Below are 27,885 nucleotides of genomic sequence, written 5' to 3' on the forward strand. Positions count from 1 at the left end.
CCCATCCCTAAATCCTGATTGGTGAAATAATGTGGCACAGATGTTTGTAGATTTTAAACTTAAAAACTCTATAGGATCTTAACTCAAATGTCATGGTTCAGCTCCCAAATCTGGACTGTGGCCCTGGTCAACCAGTCCTTGGGAAAATGCTCAATAAACTACCCTGTCTTCTTGAGATCAATGTTCGAATGGTTTGTGAGGTGATTCCTAGACTCCAACACAAAGAAACCCTGTCTCAAAACAAACAAACAACAAATAAAACTTGCAGAATACAAAGTTGTGTTGCTATATATAGACAATGAACAATATGAAAGGAATTAAGAAAATAATTCCATTTGCAATGATGTCAACATGCTTATGAAAAAATTAAACAGGAAGGGAAAGATTTACACATTGAAGACTTATACACACAAAGCCCTGATTTTGATCCCTAGTTCCAAATGAACATAAAAGCAACATACACCTGTAATTCCAACACTTGGAGGTAGAGCAAGAGCATCAGATGTTTAAGATGTTATCTTCAGCTTCATAGTAAGTTTAAGACCACTGTGAAATACATGAGACTGTCTTTAAAAAAAAAAAGACAGAAAAATGGGGTAGAGGGGAAACCAGTGTTCAAGCATTGCAAGAATTGCTATTGTTAAGATGTCAATACTACAAAAATTAATCTACAGATTTAATACAATCTCTATCTAAATTCCAAATATTTTTTCTTTGTAGAAATAATAAAATCTATCCTAAAGTTCAAATAGAATCTCAAGGGACCTTACAATCTTGAAAAATAGTGAGTGATCTACTCACACTGCCTGGTTACAAAGGTTGGGGTGTCACAGTATCCAGCCAGTGTAACACTCCCACAAGGACAAGGGTTGTCTTAGTTTGGGTTTTGGTGCTATGACAAAACAACATGACCTAAAAGCAAGTTAGGGAGAAAAGGGTTGATTTAATTTACCCTTCCACAACACTGTTCTTCACTGAAGGAAGTCAGGACAAGAACTCAAATGGGGAAGGAGTCTGGAGGCAAGAGCTGAAGCATAGGCCATGGAGGAGCACTGTTTTCTAGCTTGTTCATCTGCTTTCTTATAGAACCCAGGACCACTAGTCCAGAGATGGCACCACCTGTAATGAGCTGGACCTTCCCCATTGATTATTAGTTGAGAAAATGCCTTATAGCTGGATCTCATGGAGGCATTTCCTCAACTGAGGCTCCTTCCTCTCTGATAACTCTAGCTTGTGTCAAGTTGACTCACAAAAGCTGCCAGCGCCTGGGTATAGACCAATGAAGCAGAACAGAGGTAAGCCTTTTCATATCTGATCAAATAATTCCCAATGATGAAACCAAACCATGCCTGCAATCTTAGCATCTGGGAACTGAAACACAAGCATCATAATTTTGTCAGCCTGTAGCTATGTAGCCAGACCTTCTTTGTACACAAAAATAATTATAATAATAAAAATTAGAACAATAGCACCAAAGACCATTCAATGAAGGATGGGAAGAAACAAGTACTGTTGAAACTGGAGGCATGAGACTGTCTCAGTAAATAAACAAAAATCGCTGAAAACAATAGAGAGAAATGGAGGGGGGAAATGACATTCATGGATTGCAAGACTTGCCATTGCTGTGCATGAGTTCACGGAAGTGTAAAAAAAAAAGTCTACTTTATTTTTTCTAGAAAACAGAATGATGGTTGAACAAAAAGCTAAGCACACACTTCTCATATTATCCAAAAGTTCTACTTCTAGACATGAACACTGAATGATTGAAAGCAGAGCCTCAACCACACAGTTATACATTCAGTATTCATAGCAGTACTGCTTGCAGTTGCCAAAAGGTAGAAATAACCCATGTCCATCAACATGAGTGGGTAAACAAAAGTAGTATAAGTTTCAATTAAATATATTCAAGCTTAACACAGAATGAGGCTCTATAACTGGCATGTATACATTATAAAAAGTATGCTGAGTGAATTAAACACATAAAGACTAATAATATATAAGTATATTTACATGAGTTACTTAAATTTGACAAATGGATATAAACAGAAGAAAAATAGTCACCATCAGCAAAGAGTATGGAAAGGGAATTACTGTTGAAAGGATCTGGAGTTTCTGTGTGGAATGTTGGGCAGGTCTAGAGAGTGTTAACAGTTGTGGTTGGACTAGGGTTTGATATACATAGCGCCATTAGTCTCTTTTTTAAAGCCTAGCTAAATTTGTCGGGCTCAGTGGCACACATTTTTAATCCTAGTACTTGGGAGGCAGAGATAGGCAGATCTCTGTGAATTTGAGGCAAGCCTGATCTACAAAGTAATTTTCAAAACAGCTAGGGTTGTCACAAAGAAAAAAAAAAAAAAAGCCTAGGTAAAATGGTAAATTTTACCACCTATTAAGAATCACTTAACTTTATTTTCCTTTATTCAACCAAAATGTATTGAATATACCATCAAAATGGCAGCTCTCTCGACATTTCCCGGCTCCCAGAGACATCTAAAATAAGTCTTTGCCATAAAAGACTTTTAAATCTGAGCCAAGTATAGATGTATGTCTATAACACCAGCATTCAAGGATGAGGCAGGAGGATCAATTTAAGTCCATCCTTGGCTACATCGAGAGTTCAAGACCAGCATGAGCTACATAAGAACATTTCTGCTGGGAAAGTCAAGGGAGTAAAATAAGAAGACAGTCCATGGGATGAGGAATCCACACTGGTAGGTATAGAGAGGTTAAGGAAAAACATATATAGGGACAATTAATTCAGGCAAGAAAAATCTAGAAACACTTATGAGAGGACATGGATGTTTATTTTCTTGACCCTGTGACAGAATGCTTGACAAAGCCATCTTAAAATGAGGAAGCGTTTATTTGGCTCATGATTTCTATAAATCATCATGGCAGGGGAATGGTGTTTCCATAATGTGGACTTTTTGTTTTGTTTTTGTTTTTCGAGACAGGGTTTCTCTGTATAGCCTTGGCTGTCCTGGAACTCACTCTGTAGACCAGGCTGCCCTTGAATTCAGAAATCCTCCTGCCTCTGCCTCCCAAGTGCTGGGATTAAAGGCCTGCGCCACCACTGCCCGGCATAATGTGGACTTTTAAAATATTTTTTTCATTATTTGTACATGTATGTGCATGGTGTGGTGGGGTACAAATGTTCTCTGTGGAGTTAGTTCTCTACATGTATCTTTATGTGGGTGCTGGGGATTAAACTCAGGTTCCCAGGTTTGCATGGCAAGACCCTTACCCACCGAGTCATACCACTGATCCCAGTAAAGGAGCTTCTCTACCTCACAGCCGACAGAAGGCAGAGAATAAGAAGAAACCAGAGGCCAAACATAACCTTCCAAGCCCCGCCCCCCCAACACGTGACCTCCTTCCTCCCATTTGACCTCACCTCCTAAAGCTACATCACTTCCCAAAATAGTACCGCCACTTGGAAACCAAGTGGAATCATAGGAATTAGTCACTAAATTGAGTCTTACAGAGTGTAAAGTAGCCAGATATGTGGAGGCACAGACAGTAAAGAGAACATGAGGAAATAATAAAACATATGAAATTAGTAGGGACGGGTAATGAAATAAATCGTGAAGACATGGACAAGATTCATAAAAGTAACACTTGTACACTAATGAGGGTTTGCGCCTTATCTGTAGGGCGACGGTGTCCCTAAAATAGACCTCGCTGATTACCTGGTGAGAAAAGCAGAAGAGGGGACCAACCCTCCAATCTTACAGTCTTAGGAATGAGCTAAGGCAAGGGAGAGATCATGGAGAGTAATACAGTCGAGAAGCATTGATGGAAAAGACTCATAAGCCTAGTGTTTAGATTTAGGTGCTGGGAACGCTTGGCTTTCTAGCTAGGAAAACTTGGCAAACGGAGGGATAACTCACTGAAATGAGAAACTTAGAAGGAAAGTGGGAAGTGTTAAGCAGAGAGAGGTAAGAGCTCTGGAAGAATGTATTGACAGCGGTGGTGGGGCGGGAGGTGGGAGCAGACTATTGGGGTGGAGTTTGGGAAATGCATGGTGTGCAGAGAGATTGGAAGGCCCACTGGACAGAAAGGAGAAACGGCTTGAAGTTTAAGGGACTTAACATCTAAATGTAAAATTCTATAATTAGAAATAACTTCTTCCACTGGGTAATTTAAGCAAGAGAACAGCTCCTCTATGTGACATCAAAATCAAACCATATGGGTCATTGCCCGCTCAGCTTTGCATATAATAATCGGATGAGAATAGATCAACTAAAGATAAGTGTGGACACTTTCCAACTGGTTTTTATCCTGAAGCAAAAAGATGGGTTTTTTTATTTTTTCTGTGACAAATCAAAATTCTAAATTCCTTATATTTAAGATCGGTCTTTTGGGAATCTTGTTTACAGAAAAGAACGAAGAAACAAAAGTGAAAAGCAAGTGCTGCTACATTCTACTCTATTATCAGAAGGGAACTCATTATCGATTTTCTGTATCTTGTCCTCCACAGTGGACAGAAATCCTTCCTATCCAGTCAGTCGGTTCTATCCAGATGATTCCGGAGGAACTGGATCAAACTCATACTGGGTGTGGTGGCACGGTGCCTTTAATCCCAGTACTCAGGAGGCAGGTGGATTTCTGGGAGTCTGAGATCAGTCTCACATACACAGTGAGTTCCAGGGTATCCAGTGCTACAAAGAGAGACCCTGTCTCAAGTGAAAAGAGGGTTATGGGAGGGAGAGAATTCTTATGCATCAAATGACTACACCTTCAATGTCATTGCTGTCATGGGCTCTCTCTCATTCATCATTTGGAGACATTGATACTGTGTTCACAGGATTCTCACTAAATTCTGTAGCAGCCTAATTTAGTCAGGGTTCTCCAGGGAGACAGAACCCAAAGGATATACACGTAGCCAGAGAGATATTTATGTTAAGGAGTCAGCTCACATAAGTGTGGAGGCTGTCACGTCTAAAATCTGTTGGGCAGACCAGCAGGCACGATTTCTATGTTACAGTCTTAAAGAATTTCTTCCCCTTCAGGAAATGTGTTTTATCCCTGGAGGCCTTCCTTCTAGTTAGCCTCAGCTGTCAACTTGACACAACCCAGAGTTATCTGAGTCATTCTCAGTTAGGGGATAGCCTGGATTCAACTGGCCTGTGAGCATGACTGTGAGGCATTTTCTCAATTGCTGATATAGAAAGGCCCAGCTCACTGTGGATGGTTCCGTCCCTAGGCAAGGGGTTCTGAACTGTACAAAAATGCTAGCTGAGCAGAGGGTAATAAGTAGCCAGCAAATCGCTTTCTTCCATAGTTTCTGTTTCAGTTCTTGCTTGAATCCCTGCCTTGATCTCCCTCAGGAATGGGATGAAGTATAAACGGAAATAAACCCTTTCCTCTCCAAGTTTTCTGTCGTGTTCATCACAGCAACAGAAAGCAAACCAGAATATGAACTAACTGGGTGAAATACCTCAATCAAGGCTTTTCTCTCAGATAGCTATAGGCTGTCAAGTTGAGAATGAAAGCTAACTAGAATACACTACAAATGCTTTCGTCCGCTGAGCTGTCACCATAGTGTATTTTATTTATGTTTTCTGTGTGTGCAGTATAAGTGTACACGTGTATGTGGATGCAGCTGTTAGCTAGAGGTTAATTTAATATTAGGTGCCTTCCTCTGTTCTCCGCCTTAATTAACTTTCTATAGTGTGTGTGTGTGTGTGTGTGTGTGTGTGTGTGTGTGTGTGTGTGTGTGTGTGTGATACTTGTACATGAGTGTGTGGAAACATGTACCTTTATGCACAAATATGGAGGCTGAAGCAGGACATCAGGTGACTTCCTCTATTGCCCTCCACCTTTTGCCTGAGATACAGTCTCTTACTGAGGTGGAAGCTTGTTTCAACAGCCATGTTGTCGCTGACCAGTGAGCTCTCGAGATCCCCCTATCTCTGTCCCCTAGTGCTGGGGTTACAGGTACTCACAGCCATGTCAATCTTTTCTGTTTTAATCTGTTTTAACCAAGTATATAAATATAGGATCTGGTGAGATGGCTCAGTCCAGTAAAATGTTTGTGTACAAGCATGAGGACCTGAGTTTGGATCCTATATAAAAACCTGTATATGTCTATAACTGTGGTGCTGGGGGAAAGCAGAGATGGGCAGATCCCTGCACATCCGTGGCTAGCCAGCCAGCCTAGTCAATCTGCAAACACAGGTTTAGTGAGAGACCCTGACTCAAAAAAATAAGGTGATAATGGTGGGAGATAGCTAAGTGGGTAAAAGCACTTGTTTTTCAAACATGAAAATCCGAATTCAAATCTGCTGCACCTATATAAAAGCTGGGCATAGCTGTGAAAACTGTAACCCTAGCACTAGGGGACAGAGACGGGGGATCCTGAGAGCTCACTGGTCAGCCACCATGCCTGCTGAAACAAGCTTCCAGCTCAGTAAGAGACTGTACCTCAGGCAAAAGGTAGGGAACAATAGAGGAAGACACCCAATGTCTAGCTCTGGTCTCATGCATAGAGATTTATGTTTCCACACAGTCACAAGAAAGTAACACACACACACACACACATGTGTGTACACACATACATGTGTACACACATACTGCACACAAAGAAAACATAAATAAAATACACTATGGTGATGACTCAGTGGACAAACGCATTTGTGGTGTGTCCTAGTTAGCTTTCATTCTCAACTTGACAGCCCATAGTTATCTGAGAGGAAAGCCTTGATTGAGGAAATGTCTAGATCTGGTTGGCCTGTGGACATGGGATATTCTTCTGATTGTTAACTGATATAGGAGGGCTAGATTCAGTGTTAAGTGATTTCATCCATGGGCAGGTGGTCCTGGTCTAGATAAAAAGGGGTAGCTAAGCATAACCCTGGGCAGGATCCAGTAGCAGAATTCCTCAGTGGTTTCTGCTTCAAGTTCCTGCCTTAACTTCCCCCAGTGAACTGTGACCTGGAAATGTACTAAATCTTCCCCTCCCCTAAGTTGCTTTTGGTAAGAGTGCTTTATTACAGCAGTGAAAGAAGACTAGAACGCCACGTAAATGTAAGGGCCTGAGCTCAAACACCTAGAACACAGGCAAAGCTGGATGCACAAAGCAAGCACAGGCTAGCCTAGTACTTCTGTGGGGAGATGGGAAGCACAGACAGGACTGGAGGCTTGTGAGCCAAATAGTTTAGTATATGCAGCAGAAAAAGAGAGAGCTTGACTCAGAGAAAAGTGAAGACCAACACCCAAGGTCCTCTGGCCTCCACACATACAGCATGGTATGTGTACACTCATATTGGCACATACAAAGTATCCAGACAAAATAAATAACGAATAAGTAAATAAAATGTCAATCACATTTATCTTCACAGCAGTACCTAGACTGGTGTTTGACGAAATAACGAGCACCACAGCTTAGCTAAGTTAACACAACAAAAGCCAAATGCAACATGTCCCTTAAGACTTCAAAGTGTCTAGATGTCTCAGTCAAGACCCATCTGGAAGACAAATTCACTGAGATAGATTTGATAAAAGACTATTTTTAGAGGTGGTTATCACATGGACACAAAAACAAGAAATGCCAAGCTACCTAACAAAACTGTGAAGCAGCTGAAAGAGTCAGATGCAGATATTTACATCCAACTAATGGACAGAATCTGCTGACTCCTGTGGTTGAATTAGGGAAAAGCTGGAAGAAGCTGAGGAGGAGGGTGACCCTGTAAGAGGACCAGCAGTCTCAATTAACCTGGAACCCCTAGATCTCTCAGATAATGGAATACCAACCAGGCAGCATACACCAGTTGATATGAAGCCCCCAACACATATACAGCAGAGGACTGCCAGGTCTAGACTCAGTCAGAGAAGATGCACCTAATCCTCAAGAGACTGGAGGCCATAGGAATGGGGAGATTTTGTGGGGTGGGGGTTGGAGAGGGGGAGGAGACATCTTCGTGGAGACTGGGGAGTGGGAGGAGGTATGGGATGTGGAACAGTCAGAGGGTGCGAGGGGGAGAAAATCTGGAGTGTAAAAAAATATTAAATAAAATTTTAAAAAGAAAGAAAGAAAGGTAACTAAGTAACCTGTTAGTGTTTCATGGGTTCTGAGAGAAGACGTGACAACTCCTGGGTCCAAGATGAAGGACAGCTTATCCCATAATAACCTCAGTAACCAGAGCATTAGCACTCAAAAAAAAAAATTAGTGTTCATTAATTGTAGAAAAAAAAAACAGGTTTCGGTGACATTTTTGTGCATGGATATAATGTTCTTTTATCATCAGCACGTTTATTCTACTTCACTAAGCCCACAGAATGACATACAGAGACCTGTTTAACATTTTCACGTACAAAGACACTGAGTTAGGCCAAGAAGACCATGGGTTTAGAGAACCTAATCTATTATAAAGAACACTAAGCCTGTTTCTCTGGAGAGAGACAGTATTTTTACTTCCCAAGGCTGTTCAGTATATAAACATCATTGTACAGATATGTCTTACTCAAAAAACATGTATAAAGATGCAATCCATGCAGAATTCTCATTCCTTCCCACCCCATTCTCTCCTCTCCCTCTCTCTCTCTCTCTCTTTCTCTCTCCCGCCCTCTCTCTCTCTTTCTCTGTCATATTTGCTTTCTCACTCTCCTCTTGTGATGTGGCCCAGCATAGCCTTTAACTCACTCTGAAGTTACTCCTTGACTGTAATTACTATCCTCCTGCCTCAGTCTCCTAAATATGGACACCACAGGCATGTGCCACCAGGCCTGCGTTAAGAATTCTATCTTGACAATTACTACTAACAAATAGTATTGGAAATCTGCTACTATCCATAGAGTCAGAGTCAGAGTGGTAAGAAAAAGAAAGAGTTGTCTGAGCCCAGTGAGACGGGGGGGGGGGGGGCATCCAACAGGGACACCAGTCATAAGGAAGCACAGCTGCTTACCACAGAAGCAGAGCTGAAGCAGAGTGGGGAAGAAGCATGCTGAAGATTGCTCCTCCCTTCTCTCCCTTCTCCCCTTTCTCTCCCCTGGCCCCCTCCCTCCTACTTTAATTTTTTTTTAATTTTTGGTGTTTCCATGGGTAAAGAAGCATCAGGCTTACAAATCCAAGTCTTTGTTCCTCTTTCTCTTCTTGCCCCTAAGAGCTTCATTTCAACTGTCCCTGAAATAGAGGAAGTTTAGCACAGATCAATAGTTCAGTCTGCCATGACGCTAAAGCTGCCTGTCACTAATCAGACAGAGGCTCATGGGCCTAGAATTCTGGGTGCTCATTCAACAGAAGGCCATACATTTAAGGCTAGCCTGGACAACTTTCAAGACTGTTGTTTCAAAATAAAAATCTTAAAAAAGAAAATCTAGATAGTTTAGCAGTTAAGAGATGTATTGTTCTTACAAAGGACCTGTGCTTAGCTCCCAGCACCAACACTGGGCACCTTATAAACATCTGTAACTCTAGTTGCAGGAGATCTGATATCCTCTTCTGACTCCACTGGTACACACAGACAGACACAGACACAGACATAGACACAGACACAGACACACACACACACACACACACACACACACACACACACACACATGATAAGTCTTTTTAAAGGAATGAAAAAAGAAAGAGAAAAGAGAAGGACATTCAGGGACAGTGTAGATGCTTATCATGCATGAAGCCCTGGATTCAAACCCCAATACCAAACATAACAAGAAGAACAAAAACCCCACAAACACTGGTCAATCCTCCTGCATAGCTACCTTTTTATCCACATGTCCAGTTCTTCTGCTTTCCTACTTGCTTTCAGGAGCCTTACCCACCTCATGCCATCTCTGGTGTCTAGAATCCACACTTGAAAACTCTACTTCTCGAACTCAGCATTATAGACTTCCTTTATTCGGCCTCACCTACCTTTGCAAACACTCAAGATTGGACCTAAGCAAATCCTGTTTTTCTAATATATGTCCATGGTAGGTATGGTACACAGAGCAAACAGGAACTTTAAAGTAAAACAGAGCTAAAGTTTCATCTCAGCCCTGCCATTTACTAAATAGATATGGGCAATCTATCTTAAGCCTTCATTTTACCTCCAATAAATGTTTCTACATATATTGCAATATATACAATAGTATATATATTATGCAATAGTACATCCAATAAATACATAATAATATTTATCTAAATGTTATCAGAATTAACAAAATAGTGAATGTAAAGGGGTTAGCACATTTCCTGATGCAATCAATAGATGGTGGCCATGATAAGATTTTGGTCAAAATCTCCAGAGTGATGCTTCACCAATAGATTGTTTTCAATCTCTGCAAGATCTCTGTGAGTTCTGAGAATACATTAGGTTCCACCTTTCCAATTCCTGCCACTGTTCTTGCACATAACCAGCAATCTCACAAAGGTCAAGCCATGGCCCACAACTCTGATCTTGCTCTCAACAAGTAACTCTGCTTCCAAATTCAGTAAAAACATTGAGAGGATTGGGTATCACAGAAGATGCTCCTGGCAGAATCCTGGAACAAACATAAACCATTCCATTCTTTTTCAGGATCTCACCGTGTAGCTCAGGCTGGTCAGGAAAATATGTAGACCTGGTTGGCCTTGAACTCACAGAGATCTGCTTCTCAAGTACTGGAATTAAAGGCATGCGCCACCTCACTTGGCCTGTATTCCATTCCTAAGGAAGTGAATTATGAAATAGGTGCTAATAAAACTTCTGGTCCTGCCATGAACTTAATTATCCTCCTCCAGAAGACACAAGTTCTAGATCAGTGACATTTGTATCTTGTATTTCTTTTTCTAATCTGCCCCTTCCACTCAATCTTTTTGTTTTGTTTTGTTTTGTTTAAGTTTTTTGAAGACATATGCCTCAAGCTGGCCTCAAGTTTGATATATATATATATCTGAGGATGACCTACCTCTTAAGTGCTGAGATTCTAAGGATGTACCATTATCCCCAGTTTGTAGGGTGTTGGAGATGAAGCCCAGAGTTTGATGCATTCTAGGTGAGCACTCTACCTTAGCTATGGTGGTTGGTTGGTAGAGTACTTTCCTAACTAACATCGTGTACAAGGTCTGAATTTGATTTCAAACACTAAAACAAATTTTTAAAAAGATGAACATTCTATTTGTCTTCTGTTATTTTATATTTATTGTACTCAATAAATGGTACAATATATACACATTTATTTCATTCATTGAAGTCAGAAGGGTTTGAAAAAAGAAAGTATAAGTTCCATTCTACCCAGTAGGTGAGTGCCCTGAGTAAGTAGAAGATGACTGTCCTGGCTAATTTTATGTCAACTTGACACAAGCTAAAGTTATTTAGGAGCAGGGAGCCTCAACTGAAAAAATGGCTCCCTAAGATCGGCCTGTAGGCAAGTCTACAGAGCATTTTTTTTATTAATGATTGTTATGGGAGGGGCAAGGCCCCTGTGGGTGAGGCCATTCCTGGACTGATAGTCCTGGGTTCTATAAGAAAGCAGACTGAGCAAGCTATGAGAAACAAGCCAGTGAGCAGCGCCCTCCATGGCTTCTACATCAACACTTGCCTCCTGGTTCCGTCCCAATTTCAATTCTGTCCTGACTTCCTTTGATGATGAACAGTGATGTGGACGAGTATGCTGAATAAACCCTTTCCTCCCCAAATTGCTTTGGTCATGGTTTCCATCCCAACACTAGTAATTCTTACTAAGGCAATGGGAAACACAACATCTGTCATTCCTTCCATTGGTGGTCTGTTTCTAGGTACCTTTCCTGGAAGGAGTGGCTAGCACTGTGAATGGAAGTCTAGAGTTTCTAACGTCAACCCTTTAGAAACTTCCTCTCCTGCTCAATGAAAGAATGAATAATCTGCTCTGGTGCAGAAGAGAAATCCCACTGGGTTGGATTTATTGAGAGAGCTATGTCAGTCCCTCACGTGGCTCATAAATACAACACGACTTGCTTTATAAGTGATTTAAGAGATTTGAGAGATCTTCAAATGTTATTTTGACCATACATGTGCAACATATTTGTTGTGTTATGTGAAATTTTTTCATTTGACTAATTAGAAAATCAGATAAAAATGAAGAAACTAGCTGAAACTGAATATAGATGCAAATGGCATATGAGGCATGTTAGAGAGAGATAAAAATAAACAGAAGCTATGCTCTAACTTACATAAACAGAGAAGGATCAAAGTGTAGCAACTGTCTTAAGGTTTCTATTGCTATGATGAAACATCATCATAAGTGAAAGAAAACTAAAGAGGAAAGGGTTTATTTGGCTTATACTTCCACATCACTGTTCATCATTGGAGAAAGTTAGGACAGGAACTCAAGCAGGGCAGCAACCTGATCTGGAGGCAGGATATGATGCAGAGGCCATGGAGGGCGCTGCTTACTGGCTTGCTTCTCATGGCTTGCTCAGCCTGCTTTCTTTTTTTGTTAGTATTGCTGTTGGGGTTTTTTGTTTGTCTTTCCATGTGTGTTTGGTTTTTGTTTTGAGACAAGGTTTCTCTGTGTGGTCCTCGCTGTCTTGGAACTCACTCTGTAGACCAGACTAGCCTGAAACTCATAGAGATCCATGTGCTTCTGCCTCCCTGGTGCTGGGATTAAAAGCATAGAGCACCACTGCCTGGCTACTCAGCCTGCTTTCTTATAGAACCCAGGACTATTAGTCCAGGAATGGCCTCACCCACAGTGGGCTGGGCCCTCTCCCATCAATCACTAACTAAGAAAATGCCCTACAGGCTTTCCTGCAGCCAGATCTTATGGAGACATTTCCTCATTTGAGGCTCTCACTTCTCATATGACTTTTAGCTTGTGTCTAGTTGACATAAAACTAGCCAGCACACTACATCATGAGACACATTAAGCATTCAATATTTATATCTTTAATCAGAACTCTCCATTGATTTTACTAGTCCTTTGCCTACCTCCCTAATGGAAACCAAATTAGAACTAATTATCAAGTTGGTTGGTAAAATTCAGCTATTAGCAGTTCAGCTCCTTCCCCCCATCCCCTTTCAAATATACGAGTACATGAGCTCATGCGCCATCTCTTTATTAGACACCCATACTCAATATGAACTCTGATCCTTATATCCACATCAAAAAGGGGGCAAGCTGACATAGAAGGGGACAAAGAGAACTGTAAAATCCATACTCAAGTAGCATGGTTGTTAGTATTCTGTCTAAACTCCACCTCCACTGTAGTGGTGAGCAAAGCTGCCTTCCAAGCAGTTGACCCGGGTTCGATTCCCGGCCAACGCACCAATGAAAGAAAGATGAAAGAAAATCCGGCCACTGTGCAGAATAGACCACTCCAGACCACGCGGTTCCAAAGAGGGGGGTTTATTCAGGGGAAAGGACAAAAGTGGGGAGACAGTGGGGGAGATAAGAAGTTAAAGAGAGCGCGAGTCCGGGGTACTGCCTGTTTTATATGGGCGGTGACGTAGTATCTCCCAGGTACAGGTGAGGAAGCCAGGTGGATTCTGGGAGCGTGTACCTGTTGCCTCGGCAACAATGTGGGAGTCACCTAAAAGTGACGTCACTGGGTTCGGAGGCTGATACCAACATCCACGGTTACCTGGCAACAGCCAGGTATGCTCCTCCCCACAGTTACCTGGCAACAGCCAGGTAGACCTGGTCCACTATGAAAGGGGCTGCTTGCCCCCTCCTCTCTTAATCTCTTGCTCTCTTGCCTCTAGCTTCTCTGTCCCCTTTCCCCCCTTCTCTTTCTCTCTCTCTCTCTCCACGTGGTAATGGCCAGCCTCTACTTCTCTTCTTCCTCTCTCTTCTTCCATCTTCTTCCCCCCACCTTTGCCCTATCTCCTGAATAAACCTCCCCCCCCCCTTGGAACCGTGTGGTCTGGAGTGGTCTGTTCTGAGCTGCAGTTGGACATCTAACAATGGTCTTCCCCCATACCCCATCAACTATGTTGCTTCTTTCCTCTTATCTTTCACTGAATCTCTTAAATTTTATCATCAACTAAGATTCGGGTCCCTTATTTTAGTCTGTGAGTCTTTTGTTGTTGTTGTTGTTGTTGTTGTTGTTGTTGTTGTTGTTGTTGTTGTTGTTGCTTGACTTTTTCTGGGAAGAAAAAAAAAAAAAACATTCACTCCAGACAGGGAGGACATCAATATGCCAAAGAAAGAATGCCGTTCAAGTCAAGCATGGGAAACCAATGAGTTTATTAGGATTAGATGAAGAAATATGGGTGACTCAAAGGCAACTATGGCACCAGGAAGTGTCCTGGGCAACTGGACTCTGTTTGGTTTTTTGTTTGTTTGAAACAGGGTTTCTCTGCATAGCCTAGGCTGTCCTAAGTCACTCTGTAGATCAGGCTCGCCTGGGTTTTTGTGTGTGTGTGTGTGTTCCCAGAAAGGTCAAGTAGCAGCAGCAGCAACAACAACAAAAGACACACAGACTAAAATAAGACACTTGACTCTTAGTTGATTATAAAATTTAAGAGATTCAGTGACAGGTAACAGGAAAGAAAGAACATAGTTGATAGAGTATGGTGGGAGAAGACCATGCTATAGACAAGCAGCTATACCACTGACTAGCCACATATGCATTATGAACAATTTACAAAAACTTTTACCATTGAAGAGTCCTCTGAGCATCTTATAGGCAGTTACACTACTGAAGATTCACTAAGCCCACTCAACCTTCAACTTTCTATATAACCTCAAGTTATAGAAAGAGACTAAGAGTTAGACTGATTTCCTGGTAGGCAGATAGAAGGGACAGAGGCCATGTCTAAGTACAAAAGGTGGCAACCTTCCAAGATGGCCATTTTCTTAGTTGCAGGCAGGAAGATCTCCGTGAGTACGAGGCCAGCCTGGTCTACAGAGTGAGTTTCAGGACAGCCAGGGATATACAGAGAAACCCTGTTTCAAACAAACAAACAAACACATCACCAATGAAAAAAACCACAGAGGCATTGTAGGCTTTTTTTTCTCCTGCTAGTAGTAGGCCCCTGCTTATGTGATGTGGCTCCACAAGTCCAAGGCCAGATCAGAAAAGGTTACCTAACAGTTGTGGGTCAATCAACCATCCTATCTTCCTTCAAACTAACCAACCTTAAATTAGAGGAGGACAGCACTTGGGAGGCAGAGGCAGGCGGATTTCTGAGTTCGAGGCCAGCCTGGTCTACAGAGTGAGTTCCAGGACAGCCAGGGCTACACAGAGAAACCCTGTCTCGAAAAACAAAAAAACAAAACAAATTAGAGGAGAAAAACTTTTCAGAGACAAAAAAAAAAAAAAAACAGCCTCCAAAAGAGACTAGATTTTTTTTTTTCCAGTTTCCTTCATCCCTCTCTGCTTTGCAGATGGTCTCTTTCTTCAACAGCTAATCCCATCTGCTGCTATGGGCAGGGTTAGATTTCTCCACTGCTACCTGTTGAGCTCCAGATTTTTTTCCCCTGTCTTTTAATTCTTTAACTGGCAGAAAAAACAAACCCAGTCAAGCCCCCTAGACTGTATCACACGAAGGGAAAGGTCCTCATGAAGGCCAGTAAATTTTATGAACCTCAAGAGCCCTCATGAACCACACAAGCCTTGTGAACATTCCCCTTCCCTCCATGTGTAGGAATCTAGCTAGCAGAGGCTTAGTTTACCAGAGACTCCCTGAGTGAACCACATGGAGACAAGGGATCCCTGCAAAATGCAAGAGGAATTTTTGATGTTCCAGCATGCTGGGGCCATCCTGCATTCCAAAAGGAGAGGCAACCCCATGCAGCTTGTTCAGCGGAGACTTACATACTCTCTAGAAGTAGCAGCCATTAGGCACATGTGATTGGCAGAACAGTGACCTTTTAAACTGATTGGTCCCCAGGGAATGAGGAGGCAAGGTCCTCCCCTGTCTATATGTGGCCAACAGTCCATGTGCTCTGGGCCCCCTCCTCAGCCTCAGGTCAGTCCCCACCCCCTGTAGTGGAGTAATGTTAATTAGCCTCTGCCTTCCGGAGAGGAGGGGTGCCTAAGCATTTAATGACCTTTCTTTTTCTGGAGGGAAGAGGTCTGGTGTAATTCTCCTCTTCACATGAGGGAATGTCAATAGGCCTAATGTTCCTGTGGATTACTGTGATCATATTAGTGTGACCAAGCCAGCTCAGTCAGTCAATGGGTTCTCCAGGGAAAGAGTAAGGATTAAAAAGAAAAAAAGACAATTAGACAACACTGTAGCATGACCCTAGGCAGTTCTGAGGCTGAAGTCAGTTTATTTTTTTCCAGTCTGCTTTTATACCATTCTAAGTACAAACAAAGAATTTGGTCAGTCCTAAGTCATAAACCAGGTAGTTAAGAAACAAACAAAAGCATAGACCAAAGGTCCTTGGCTACTGTATTCAGGGTTTTAACACATCCCATCAAGATACAAAGAACACATTCCTCAGCTGTATTCATCTTGAGTCTACTTCCGAGTCCTAGCCCAAAGTCAAATTCCTGCCTGAGGCCTACTTCCATGTCCTGGCTCAATGTCAAATTCCTGTCAAGTTTCTAGAAATGGCCCCAAAAAACTCTTCACATTACTGTGATTCAAGTTGATCATGTCAAACCCAGAGGAAAAATGTATATAATATAACATCTTTTCTTGTAGTTCTTTCCACACCAGCTTCTTGAGCCTTAGAGGGATTATATAGGGACCATCTCAGAAGTTCAACAAAGTACGAGTTTCCACAGTAATTATGGAAAGAAGTTCCTATTACCTGCAGCTGTCATGAGGGGTAATCTACAAGTATAAACACAGATGTTTAGAAAGAAAGTTTATAGGACATCACATCTGTTTAACAAAGCAATAACAGTAGCCTCCCACTCCTCTACCATTTTCCCAGACACGATTTTTTGCCTGCGGTTGTAATATAAAACGTGAACTCTCTCCTGTGGAGTGGGGCTTTATGTCCAACTAGAAGATAGATGATTACACTCACAACAGTCATGCCAATATTGTACCAATAGGCACATATTGCCAGGCATGGTGATAGTATAACATGCTGGGTGATGTGTTTATTTTTTTATTTTTTTATTTTTATTTTTTGGTTTTTCGAGACACGGTTTCTCTGTGTGGTCCTGCCTGTCCTGGAACTCACTCTGTAGACCAGGCTGGCCTCGAACTCAGAAATCCTCCTGCCTCTGCCTCCCAAGTGCTGGGATTAAAGGCATGCAATCACTGCCCGGCAGGTGATGTGTTTATAAAGAGATAAAGAGAGGAGGGGGTATGTTTTATGGAGATGTGGTGAAGTATTGGGGGAGGGGGTGCCTCAGCGGGTCCATGTCAAGGCATCCCTTCCCCATGAGGGACCAACCACAGGACAATATAGTATAGAATAGAGTTTATTAAGGGAGTTAAGAGGCTAGTAGAGGCAGAGAAAGACAGAGTAGAGAAGTAGAGGAGTAGAGGCCAGCCATGAGCATGTGGAGGGGGGAAGAGAATGGGGAGAGAAGGGGAAGAGGAGAGGGGACAGAGTGGGAGCAAGAAGGCAAGAGAGTGAGGAGGGAGCAAGCATCCCCTTTTATAGTGGGTCAGGCTTACCTGGCTGTTGCCAGGTAACTGTGGGGTAGAACATACCTGGCTGCTGCCAGGTAACTGTGGGGCAGAGTTTAGACAGAATGCTAACACTGGGTCCATAGCTGAGCAGGACCTTTAGTAATAATTCTATCCCAGCAGCCTGCATAGTACCTTTAAGCACTGTAAATGCTAGCCAATAGAAGGAAGCTTCTAGCACAGTCCTAGTCTGATTTTTCTGTGTCCTACAAGCATATTATAGGTGTCTTCAGAAATAGAAACTTTCCATTAGTTTTAGTGTGTAACCAAGAGCAGTGGCAATAGCTTGTATGTGGTGTGGGTGGCGATCGGGGGCTTCCCTGTACAACAACATACAAAGAGGCAGCTCACTCCGTCACTGGCACCATTAACCTTATGGCTTTTAGAATGCTCTGTTACATTCACACAGGGTGCCTTTGTTCAGACTCCTCAACTTGTTTTCACTATTATCCTGGATGTTGTTCCAGGGCTGCAATACACCTAAGAGTTAGCATTATATAATGAAACCTTTTTACAGTGGGTAGACAGGATCTAGGAAGCACAAGGGCCATCATTTCCAAGCAAGTGCAAATTGGTCTCGGGACCTAGTAGCTAAGGGGTTGCTAAAAACAAATCAGGAACGTCCAATATAGCATCAAAACACCTATCCGACCACTTGTGTCATCTGTCCCATCAAGAGTGGTGCTGAATGCACTGTTGTGGATGAGGAGCATGGCTTCATTTAGATGAAACTGGGCATACTCAGGGAAGTATGACCACAAACATTCTCTATTTACCTTTTTACAGTCCAGTTTACCTCCAGGGGCTGCCTAGTTTTCTTTGCCAACCATAACTGGGTACTGATATGGGTCTGTGCCCCATCTCACCCCAAAACATGCGTGCTTGCCTTAATAGTTTATATATTCAAGTGAGCTTCCATTAATGAATGGAAGATGTACCTGAGGAGTTTGTGTACATGCTGCATACTTTCACACAGATGAGAGATATACACAGCAAAGTAATCCTTTCTACGTGTACTGTTCTGTTTCCACCAAACCTGCTGCTTTGGGTGGCTGCTTCGGATTAAGGTGTACCTAGCTCCTACATCTAAAGCCTTCACAATAGCAATGGACCAGTAAATCCCAGCTGAGTTAGGGCTTCTGATTACACTGTATGCCCTTCACCTACAGGCAACTCATTAGGGGAGCAGCTGGGATGGTTACCAACACACAAGGTCTTCTTCAGTAGCTGGCACAGTGGGGATCATCTGTGCTTTTTAGTGATTCATCTTTCTGGTGGACTGTTCGTGTTTCAAGGCCTTTCAGAGGTTCATAAACACAGCATTTGTCTTTTTATCCCCTCCCCCAATTGTTACGAAGTGACCCTGATTTGTCTGATTTCCCTTAAACTCTTAAACTTGCCACTCTCTGGCTGTAAAAAAAAAAAAAAAAAAAATGGAAATTGAGACTTTCATCCCTTGTTCCTTCTTAGCCACATCTCTTGCTAATAAGGAGAATGCTTCCTGTATATGTATTTCCAGGTCAAGTTCCCATAGATGGGCCAGTTCTCTCTGGACAGACAGATAAGCCTCAGTTGCATGTCTCATCACCTGCAACAGGGATCATGGAAATGCAATTACAGTTTGTGAGCAAAGCATTCTATATTGCACAGAAGAAAGATGCCACCCCATCCTGTACTCATCTGTGAGTCTGTCTGTTCCTGTTCACATGCAAAGTATCATGATAATTTTTCTGGGGAAACTATTCACCTACATAGAATGGACACTAACAGACCAAAGACAGGTTTCCATCTTAGTTCAGTTTGGGAACAGAGATTTTATTGGTATTACTCATGGAAGCCTGGGTGACACAGGCAACAATACCAGCAGGAAGTCCTCTGGGCAAGTATAGGCAGCTACATTCCTGGGGAGTCCCTTCTTATGAGAAACTGTACTATCAAGGAGTTTCCAACCCCCAGTCAACCTTTCACCTCCTCTATAACCTTGGACAGTGGAGAGACTTTGTAAAGATTTCATGAAGATTCATGAACCCTCTGAACTCCATTGAGTAAGCTCTATAAATATCCCCTCCTTCTAAAGGGGAATACTTATTTGTCCAAACTCTTGAGGGCCACCTATGGGAGATCACAGGCTACTCTGATACAAGATGAAGATGTGCCGGGAGCCAAACTCAGGAAATTACCTGCTGTTCTAGAAAGTCTAGTCAGTACAAGGTTAAGAAAGGACATTCACAGATCTCAGGTCCCAGGAACTTAAAGAACGTCTGGCATTTCCTTGGAGCTGGTTATGACAATGGGATGGTCTAGGGCAATAAGGATATGACAGTGGGATGGTCTAGGGCAATGAGGATGTGACAGTGGACTGGTCTTAGACAATAAGGATTCCATAGTAGGAGAGCCCTAAGCAATGACCCTTGCCCAAATTTCCCAGTTTGCTGTGTCTTTATAACCTGCCTCCAGAATTAAAGTTTCAGAGCTTGATCAAAACCCCAGACTTGCTCTCATTCTTTGTGTCTCTTGTCCTTTCATTCTTTCGCCCCCTTCCCTAAGGTCTCATCGAATCCCCATGGGCTGGGGCAAAGATGGTCACGTACAGTCTGGAGGAAACAGAGGCACAGCTCCTCTGTTGTTTTTAGGACTACTTTGCCTCAGGCTTTTGAAAGCAAGCATTGCTCCAAGCTAATTTCTTGTATAACCTAAGCTGACTTCGGAAACTTTGAACCAAAAAGCAAAACAAAAACCCAAACCTGTAATTTGTATAGTTTCTAAATTTGTCTATCTTAGGTTGAAAAATAGCATGCAAGTATCTCATTAACAGAGATTTAGGACATAGTGCTAAGTACAATAGCAGGTCCTGTCTCTTCATTATTTCACAATGAGGATGTAGGGTTTCTAGGGTTTTTTTATTTGTTTGTTTTTAAATTTATTTATTTTATTTATATGAGCATACTGTAACTGTCTTCAGACACACCAGAAGAGGGCATAGGATCCCATGACAGATGGTCGTGAGCCACCATGTGGTTGCTGGGAATTGAACTCAGGACCTCTGAAAGAGCAGTCAGAGCTCTTAACCCCTGAGCCATCACTCCAGCCTGGATTTCTGTTTTATACAGAGAAACTGTACTATGTTAGACAAGAGAATTTCTGAAATGAGAAACAGACAAAAATATGCATGCAGTCAGGTAAGGTGGCATATATCTGTCACTTAATAGACATTAAAAATTTTTCACTTTAGCCCATGGTTTAATACTAGCCTGGGCAGCAAAGTGATATCCCATTTAAAAAAATAAAATAAAGAAGAAGAAGGAGTAGGATAGGAAGGAGTGAAAAAGGATGTGTGCTGTGCTCTTTATGAAATTATCTGCTTGGTATGAGCCTCTTTCTGGAAGCTGCACTTTGTACCCTCATGATTCGAATGGAAGCTGTATATTTTGATGCTATCTCAGTTGCCTTGATTCCAACTGATTGATTGGAAGATAAGGATCCAAATGGACTAAGCCAGGAAGTATGAACCTGTCCACACAATACATTTGTGTGGTATGTTCCTGTGGATTACAGTATATTAGGATTATATCTGACATCTTGGATTCTGAAGACAAATTACTTATATTTAAATCTTATTTTGATACTTAACATCACATGATCTTGGGAAAAGGTCTTAACCTGTCTTCAGTTTCCTTATTTGTCAGACAGATAACTATATCTATTTCATGTGTTTATAATGAATAGCAGAGCATAGAAAAGCATCTTGCATATACACACATCTACCTACATATGTGTTAAAATACATGCAAATATCACATATGCACAACAGGCATACACCTACTGACACATACAATAAGATAAGGAAGGGGTAGTCAGAGAAAGATTTAGAGTTGGAGAAGGTTATAACTTTAATTTTCAAACCCCAATTTTTGTTGTTGTTGTTTGAGACAGGGTTTCTCTGTGTAGCCCTGGCTGTCCTAGAACTCACTCTATAGACCAGGCTGGGCTTGAATTCAGAAATCTGCCTGCCTCTGCCTCCCAAGTGCTGGGACTAAAGGCATGTGCCACCACTACCCCAAACTCCAATTTTAATGAAGGTTCTTAAACACTTTAAAACCTCCCTTTTATCCCACCACCCACCAGAGGTAGTAGAAGTGGACCTGTTTAGAAATGGTTCTTTGGAGCAACTCTCTTCTGTGCTGTCTAGAAATCAGCAGTTCAGTTCACAGGTCTGCAGTGGCAGCTTGATCCATTCACAAACATTTTATGTATACACCAGAAGTCCAGTTTGGTAGAGCTGGGATAGCAAACATGAATCAGCAGAGGTGGCATGACCTAGCAGAGTCAGCCAGGCCTCAGCCTTGGCTGGAGTCAGCAGCAGGAGGGATCAACAGGAATGCCAGACGTTCTTAGCTGTGTGTCTGTCAGTGAAGTGGAAGATCAGTGAAGACTTGAGACCAACAAGCATTGCACAACTAGCTCTATGAGCAAGCCTAGCTCAGTCTCCATCACTGTCCATCAAGTCCTTTTTAGACTCCCTCCAAACATCAAGTGTCCTCCATGGGTTGTGCCTCAGCGTGTATCTCATCTCAGCATGTGTGTCTGTCTTAGCTGTCATCATTCTGCCAATCAGTCCGAGTCCACTGAAACAGCAAGAAACTGCAGCATATCATCCATCATAAGTTTTTTGGTGTGTTTCTCTCTATGGAGTCCCGACAAATGGAGCCCAACTACAAAATGTAGGCAGACCAATACATGTGTGTCAACGAAGAATCCTTCATCCTTCACATGTGTCCTTTACATGCTTGCTTTAGCAGAGCATCCTTTCACTTGTGTCCACATCAATGAAACATCCCTTCACGTGTTTGCCTTAGCAAAATACCATCCAACACAACTGACTAAGAACCCTTAAGTTTCCACTTCAGAAGGTTCATGTACAAATGCCCTGAGATAGGAAAGATTTTGATGGTGGAGATGAAAATGGGCCAGTATGAATGGGCTATACGGCCTGAAAGGAGTCTGGAAAGCTAGGTAGGGACTATATCAGGCAGGACCTTAAAAGATTAGTAGGTCCTGATGACTTAGGTAGGCCTTTAGAATTCAGATTAAGAAAGAAGTGGTCAGAGCTTAGGGATATTTGGTAATAGGGGAAGAATCAAGCCCTTGTCCTCCTTTCCTACTTAGACTATTAGATAATCAACTAACAAAAGAGGAGCAATTTCCTTTGCAGCTAATAAAATAAGATTAGTAGAATTATATCACCACTTAAAAACTCCTAATAAATGAGTTGATATAAGCATTACTCATCAGTGGCTACTAACATTACAAAAAGAAAAAGACAAGCACACATTTGTGTATTGCCTAATGGAAAAGTGCACAGCCACCTATGAAGTAATCTTGCCCTAGATAAAAACTGAATCTGATAAAACACCTAGATCACGCTACTGATTCACACAAACGTACAGGAGGGAAGGGAACCTGTAGCAAATGTCAAAATTTACATCGTGGGGAAAAAAAAAAAGACACATTGCTTATACCAAAAAGAGGCAAATGAAATAGAGACCTTAAACGTGTACCAACCAAGCACAGTATAACTCAACAAACCAGAAAAATAATATATGTGAATGTGGATAAGCAGAAAGCAACTAGGTCAGGAATTGCTCAGGACTGCAGAGTTGAGGTAGAGAGAGTAACAGCTAATAGGTCTGGATTTCCTTTTGGGTGATGAGAAAGTGTAAAAATTGACTATGGTGATAGTTGTACAGCTCTGTGAAATAAGAAGAATCTCTGAATAATACACTTTAAATGCGTGGATATCTAAGTTGTATTTTAATAAAATTGATACACATAAATTATATATACTCTACATACAGTATAAAGAATATATATCATTACTATCTCGTATGGTCCAAAGATGACAAACAATAGCTGGGTTTTCGGTTTTGAATGAGCGAGTTTAGTAAATCTATGACACACAAAAGCAAGAATAAATAAATAGCAAGTAGCAGATAGAAACCAAAACATCATCCAATCGGGCACTCAAAACATCCAGCAGAAACTGACTGGGAAAGCCCCATCAAGTCAGCCAGCTAGAGCTCCTAACTGAGGAAGTAAAGTATCCCTTCAGGTGAGGCTTCCCGGTAAAAGAATAGATAGCAGCAGAAAGGTAACATCATCCAATTAGACTTTCAACACCATCTGGCTGAAACTAACTGGGCAAACTGAAGCAGTCAACTGAACTTCCAGGTTCCTGTATCACTCCAGGCATCTTAACTTCATGGGGTAGACAATAGTAACCTCTGTTAGAAATGGTTTACCTTACAGTTGTTTTCAAAGTCATGGTGTTTTCACTCTTGGGTTGTTATGCTGTTTTCTTCTCCTGGTTTTACAGAGGTATGTGTGCTGGGGTGGAGTACATCCACAGAAAAAGGGCCTTTGGAGGATACTATGAGAAAAACATGCTTGCATCTTAAACGGGGGAAGAAGAGGCAACCCCATTTCCAAAGCCAGCTTTTCAACGTGCCCAAATACTACATGACAATTTACACGTATTATGTACAATATAGTTAAGTCTCAAATATATTTTATATTATTCAAAGTATAATATAATAAAACTATCAAAATATAAAATCATAAAACTACCAAATATGTAAAAGAGACCTGAAGATGTAGAAAAAAATATCCAAAGAATAGAATATTTCTATTCAGAGGAAGTGATGTTATTCAAGAAAGACCATCATGTTTTATAGGTGAAAAAATAACTCTGCAACTGCCATGTTTCTTGAAAGAGAATAGGAAGGGCCCAGACGGTAGTGTTATGAAAGTCACAGTAAGAGCTTGGGACTTTACCTAAGAACCATAACAATTGTTGGCGGTTGAATGACATGGTTGCTAAGCATCACAAGTCTCGCTTCCACTTGGACAGTGAAGAGAAGGGGGAGTCTATTTGGGAACCAGGTAAAAATTATTACAACTGGGCACCATCTGTTATATTTTAGGATGGTGGCAGTGGAAATGGGCATCTTTAACAGGGATAGTTCAATTGGATTAGTTTGCAGTAGGGTAGGAAAGTGGCAAAACTGACCTACCTAAGTGGAACATTAGAGACTGGCACACTTCATGGTAAGGAAAGGAGATGAAGAAGTAAATCTGAATTGTAATGGGCTCTCGTTGAAATAATTCCAGTCAGACTAGAAACCTTACTGATGAGTATAAAGCATTCTTTCTCTGAAATATCTTTTGGTCTAAATAAGTTTCCGTTCAGCAGTTAAGGGTCTACTATGAGAAAGTACCATTTTTTGCCAGAAATGAGTTTCCCAAAGAGCTCATGGATAAAACAATCCCTTCTGGAATTTGAATTCCTCAGAATCATCTACACTGGGTTAATAATTAAGAGTTCCTCATACTGTCTAGTTTGTTTGTTTCACCTGTGTACAGGATTCCGATTTCACAAAATCCTCCCAGCAGAATTATTCAACCCAGTGTCAAAGAAAGGTCTACCTATTCTAGCAACCCAAGGGCAAGTCTCTGCTAGCTCAGGAAGAAAAAAGGTGGGAGGTTAGAAGCCACAGAAACAGATCCTGCCCAAAACCAAGATGCAGAAGAGGGTTCCAGCAATAGCTAAGCTTTGCATTTTCTCTCACACCCTCTCCAAGCATCTAGAACTTTGCCTTTAAGAGACCAACAGCCATCTGTTGCTTAATAAATTCTTCAGACCTAGGATGGGGATGGGCTGGGAGGATAGCATTTTTAGAGACAAAATGAAAAATAGACAGAGCAAGAGAAAAAAGAAGAGGAGACAAGAGGATGAAAGCTCTCTCTGCCCCTCCATGTGTGTGTGTGTGTGCGCGCACTCCTGAGTTCTGTCTGTCCTATGAACATTTAACCACACCTTTGTTCCTTGAGTCACAATTAGAAACGTCCAATTAAATGCTCTTTTATTGACTGTCCTATTAAATAGACTAAGGAACAGGCTTTATTTGTCTACTTTATTCCCACTAGAGTCTTCTCCATTTGTTTCCATGACATATGTTTTCAGTACATACTCCACCAAGGGCCTTTAGCTCAGGCACCTCCCTAGTTAGTAAGATTCTTCAAATCTCAGTGTAAAGCCAGGCCCAATTTGTTTTCTGATTTTGCTTGTCGCTGAAATAGAATAATAAAAACATGATGGAATAATATTAAGAAACCTATAGATTAGGTTGTCAAGGATTAAATGCCTTCTAATACTTGAAAATTTGTTGGAGCATAGACTTTGGTTTTGTCGCCTTTATTTTGAAAGGTTTCATTGCTTAGGGTGCTCTCCTGCTTGGTAGAGGGTGGTTTAAGTCAGAGGTGGTCAAGTTCTACTGCAGTTGGGAGGTCAATCTATCTTGCACAAAGAAGTCTTTCGATTTAAAAGCTGGAGATGTAGGTACACGACATACATATGCAAATGCCTAACACACAAATTGCAGCAGTCTTGACTGGCATCCTGCCCTCCTCCACTCCTCTGGGGCGCAATTCCACCTGCTTCCAGGAGTACACCCTCTGTCCCCAATCGCCAGGTCTGATTCCCCGAGTTCTGAGGAAGCCGCGGCTTAGGGTGTTTAAATATCCTAAAGGCTGATTTTTGCCGCGACTGAAACTCAGACAGTAACCCTCTAGACAGTAATAATCAATTTTGGGCGATCCGCACATTCCCTTCCCCAAAGGCAGGGAAGAGACTGTGTACTAGAATGAGGTTCACAGTTAGGGAGGTTCACAGTTGCTTTAGGTTTTTAGAAGCCAGTTTGTGTTGGGGAAAGGAGAAAGACAGGGGAGCCAATATTTTTCGGGTCATCTCAGAACTGCACTTTCTTCCATGTTAATTAGAAAAACGCTAGGGCAACCTCAAAGTACTACGAGGATGCTAGACTTGCCAAGACGCTCTGTAGTAACCCTTGCAAGGGATCGCGGTCCATCCGGGAGAAAGCAGGGGAGATCACCAGGTTTTCAGACGCCCTCGTGGCCACGCCCTGATAGGCCTCAGTTTCCACGTGTGAAAAATGGCCACACCACTCAAATTCCTTTCCGGGCAGAGAAAGGCTGGAGTGCTTCGCTGCTACACAAAACACGAGAAAAGGTAGTTTGTTTCGGTTTTTAGCTCCAAGATAAGCAAATCGTCTTAACGCTTGCTTCCTTCGGCGTAGGATCAGACCATGGCTACAGGAGGACAAACTGGACAGGCCTCATGGCGCTTATGCATATGAAGCACGCAGACGAGAGCACAGACTGGGTCAAGGCCCGCTGTGCTTCACTGTCTGGCTCGCACCACAGGTTAAGGACAGCGCGCACTACGCTTGCGCAATAGCCGCGCACCGCCTTCAGCCCGGCCCCGCCTCTCCCTAGCCCGGCCGTCCGCGCGGAGCATTGTGGGACACAAACAAAGTGCCCCCAAACAGGCTGGAGTGAAACGAGCGGCTACGGCGGCGCCGGCCCGCACGCGCGCTGCGGCGGCTCCCTCCCAGCCTCCCCTCCTCTCCCCTCAGTCCCTTTCCCCTTCCCCACCCCGCCCCGCCGGGCCAGCGCGAACCGTCGCCCGCTCTCGGCAAACCGCCCCCAACGGCCGCCCGCGCGCAGCGGGCTGGGCCCCTCGCTCCTCCCCTCAGGCCCACGGGCGCCGGGTGCTCTCCTCCTCGCGCCTCTCACTCTCGCACCTCGCGGGCACGCGGGTGAGCGGCGCCGCCATGCGCGCCCAGTCCCAGGCTGCACACTGGCCTAGGCGCGGCGGCCCGAGATAGGGTCCCTTGAGCCTCCCGGGGGAGGAGAGGAGCCAGCCGCGCGCTCCGCCCCCTCCCCCCGGGTTGCCGCCGCCGCCGCCACCACCGCCACCGCCACCTCGCCGCCCCAGCCTGGCGGGGAAGAGGAGGAGCAGTTGCAGGCCTCCGGGGGCCCCCGCACAGCCGCCCGCAGGTAACGGGAGGGGAGGACCAGTGGGGAGACGGCGGGCCGGCCCGGGGACTGACACCACTTGTCACCCACCTGGACGCGGGAGGGAAAGGAAACCTGGTTTGTCACCCTGATTCGTGCCGGGAGGCACCCACAGGGTCCCCCTCATTGGCAATTAATCCGTGGAGTGGAGGCTGGCCTTGGTCCCAGCGGACTTGAAGCAGTCACCCAGATCTTCCAGGGGAGCATATCTGCTAGAAAATCCACCCAACAACAAATGCTATGCTGGCGGGCTGTTTATTACCCGCTCACCTGGTCTACCCGCGAGCCCTAGACCTGTTTATTCCTTCCTCTCCCAGGCTACCCCACTCCTCTGTAATGGAACGGCACTTTTCTTAAATGAGGAAGAGAATGCAAACACTTCTTCCCACTCCCACCTACCTGAGGATCACTCTGTATCTGGTCTTTTTATTGTCGGCCTAACAAAAAGGCAAGGGGTTACCTG

At 43.0% G+C, this 27,885-nt stretch overlaps 1 protein-coding gene and 1 long non-coding RNA gene across 6 annotated transcripts in view; one reads left to right on the forward strand and one right to left on the reverse strand.

Moving 5' to 3' along the window:
• LOC143438920 (uncharacterized) overlaps positions 1-27,602 on the reverse strand; it is a 50,690-nt gene extending 23,088 nt beyond the window's left edge. The window contains exon 1 of the long non-coding RNA XR_013107453.1: positions 27,474-27,602. This is a non-coding gene — a long non-coding RNA (uncharacterized LOC143438920). The remainder of the gene's footprint in view (positions 1-27,473) is intronic.
• Zbtb44 (zinc finger and BTB domain containing 44) overlaps positions 26,849-27,885 on the forward strand; it is a 43,083-nt gene continuing 42,046 nt past the window's right edge. For 2 of the 5 annotated variants that reach the window (XM_076924569.1, XM_076924570.1), the window contains exon 1: positions 26,878-27,404. The gene's annotated coding sequence lies outside the window, so the exon portion shown is untranslated. Of the gene's footprint in view, positions 27,405-27,885 lie in introns of all 5 variants that reach the window. The other 3 variants (XM_076924571.1, XM_076924568.1, XM_076924572.1) reach the window with 3 other exon arrangements.

This window comes from Arvicanthis niloticus, chromosome 26 (genome assembly GCF_011762505.2).
Source record: "Arvicanthis niloticus isolate mArvNil1 chromosome 26, mArvNil1.pat.X, whole genome shotgun sequence".
Lineage (NCBI taxonomy): Eukaryota > Metazoa > Chordata > Mammalia > Rodentia > Muridae > Arvicanthis > Arvicanthis niloticus.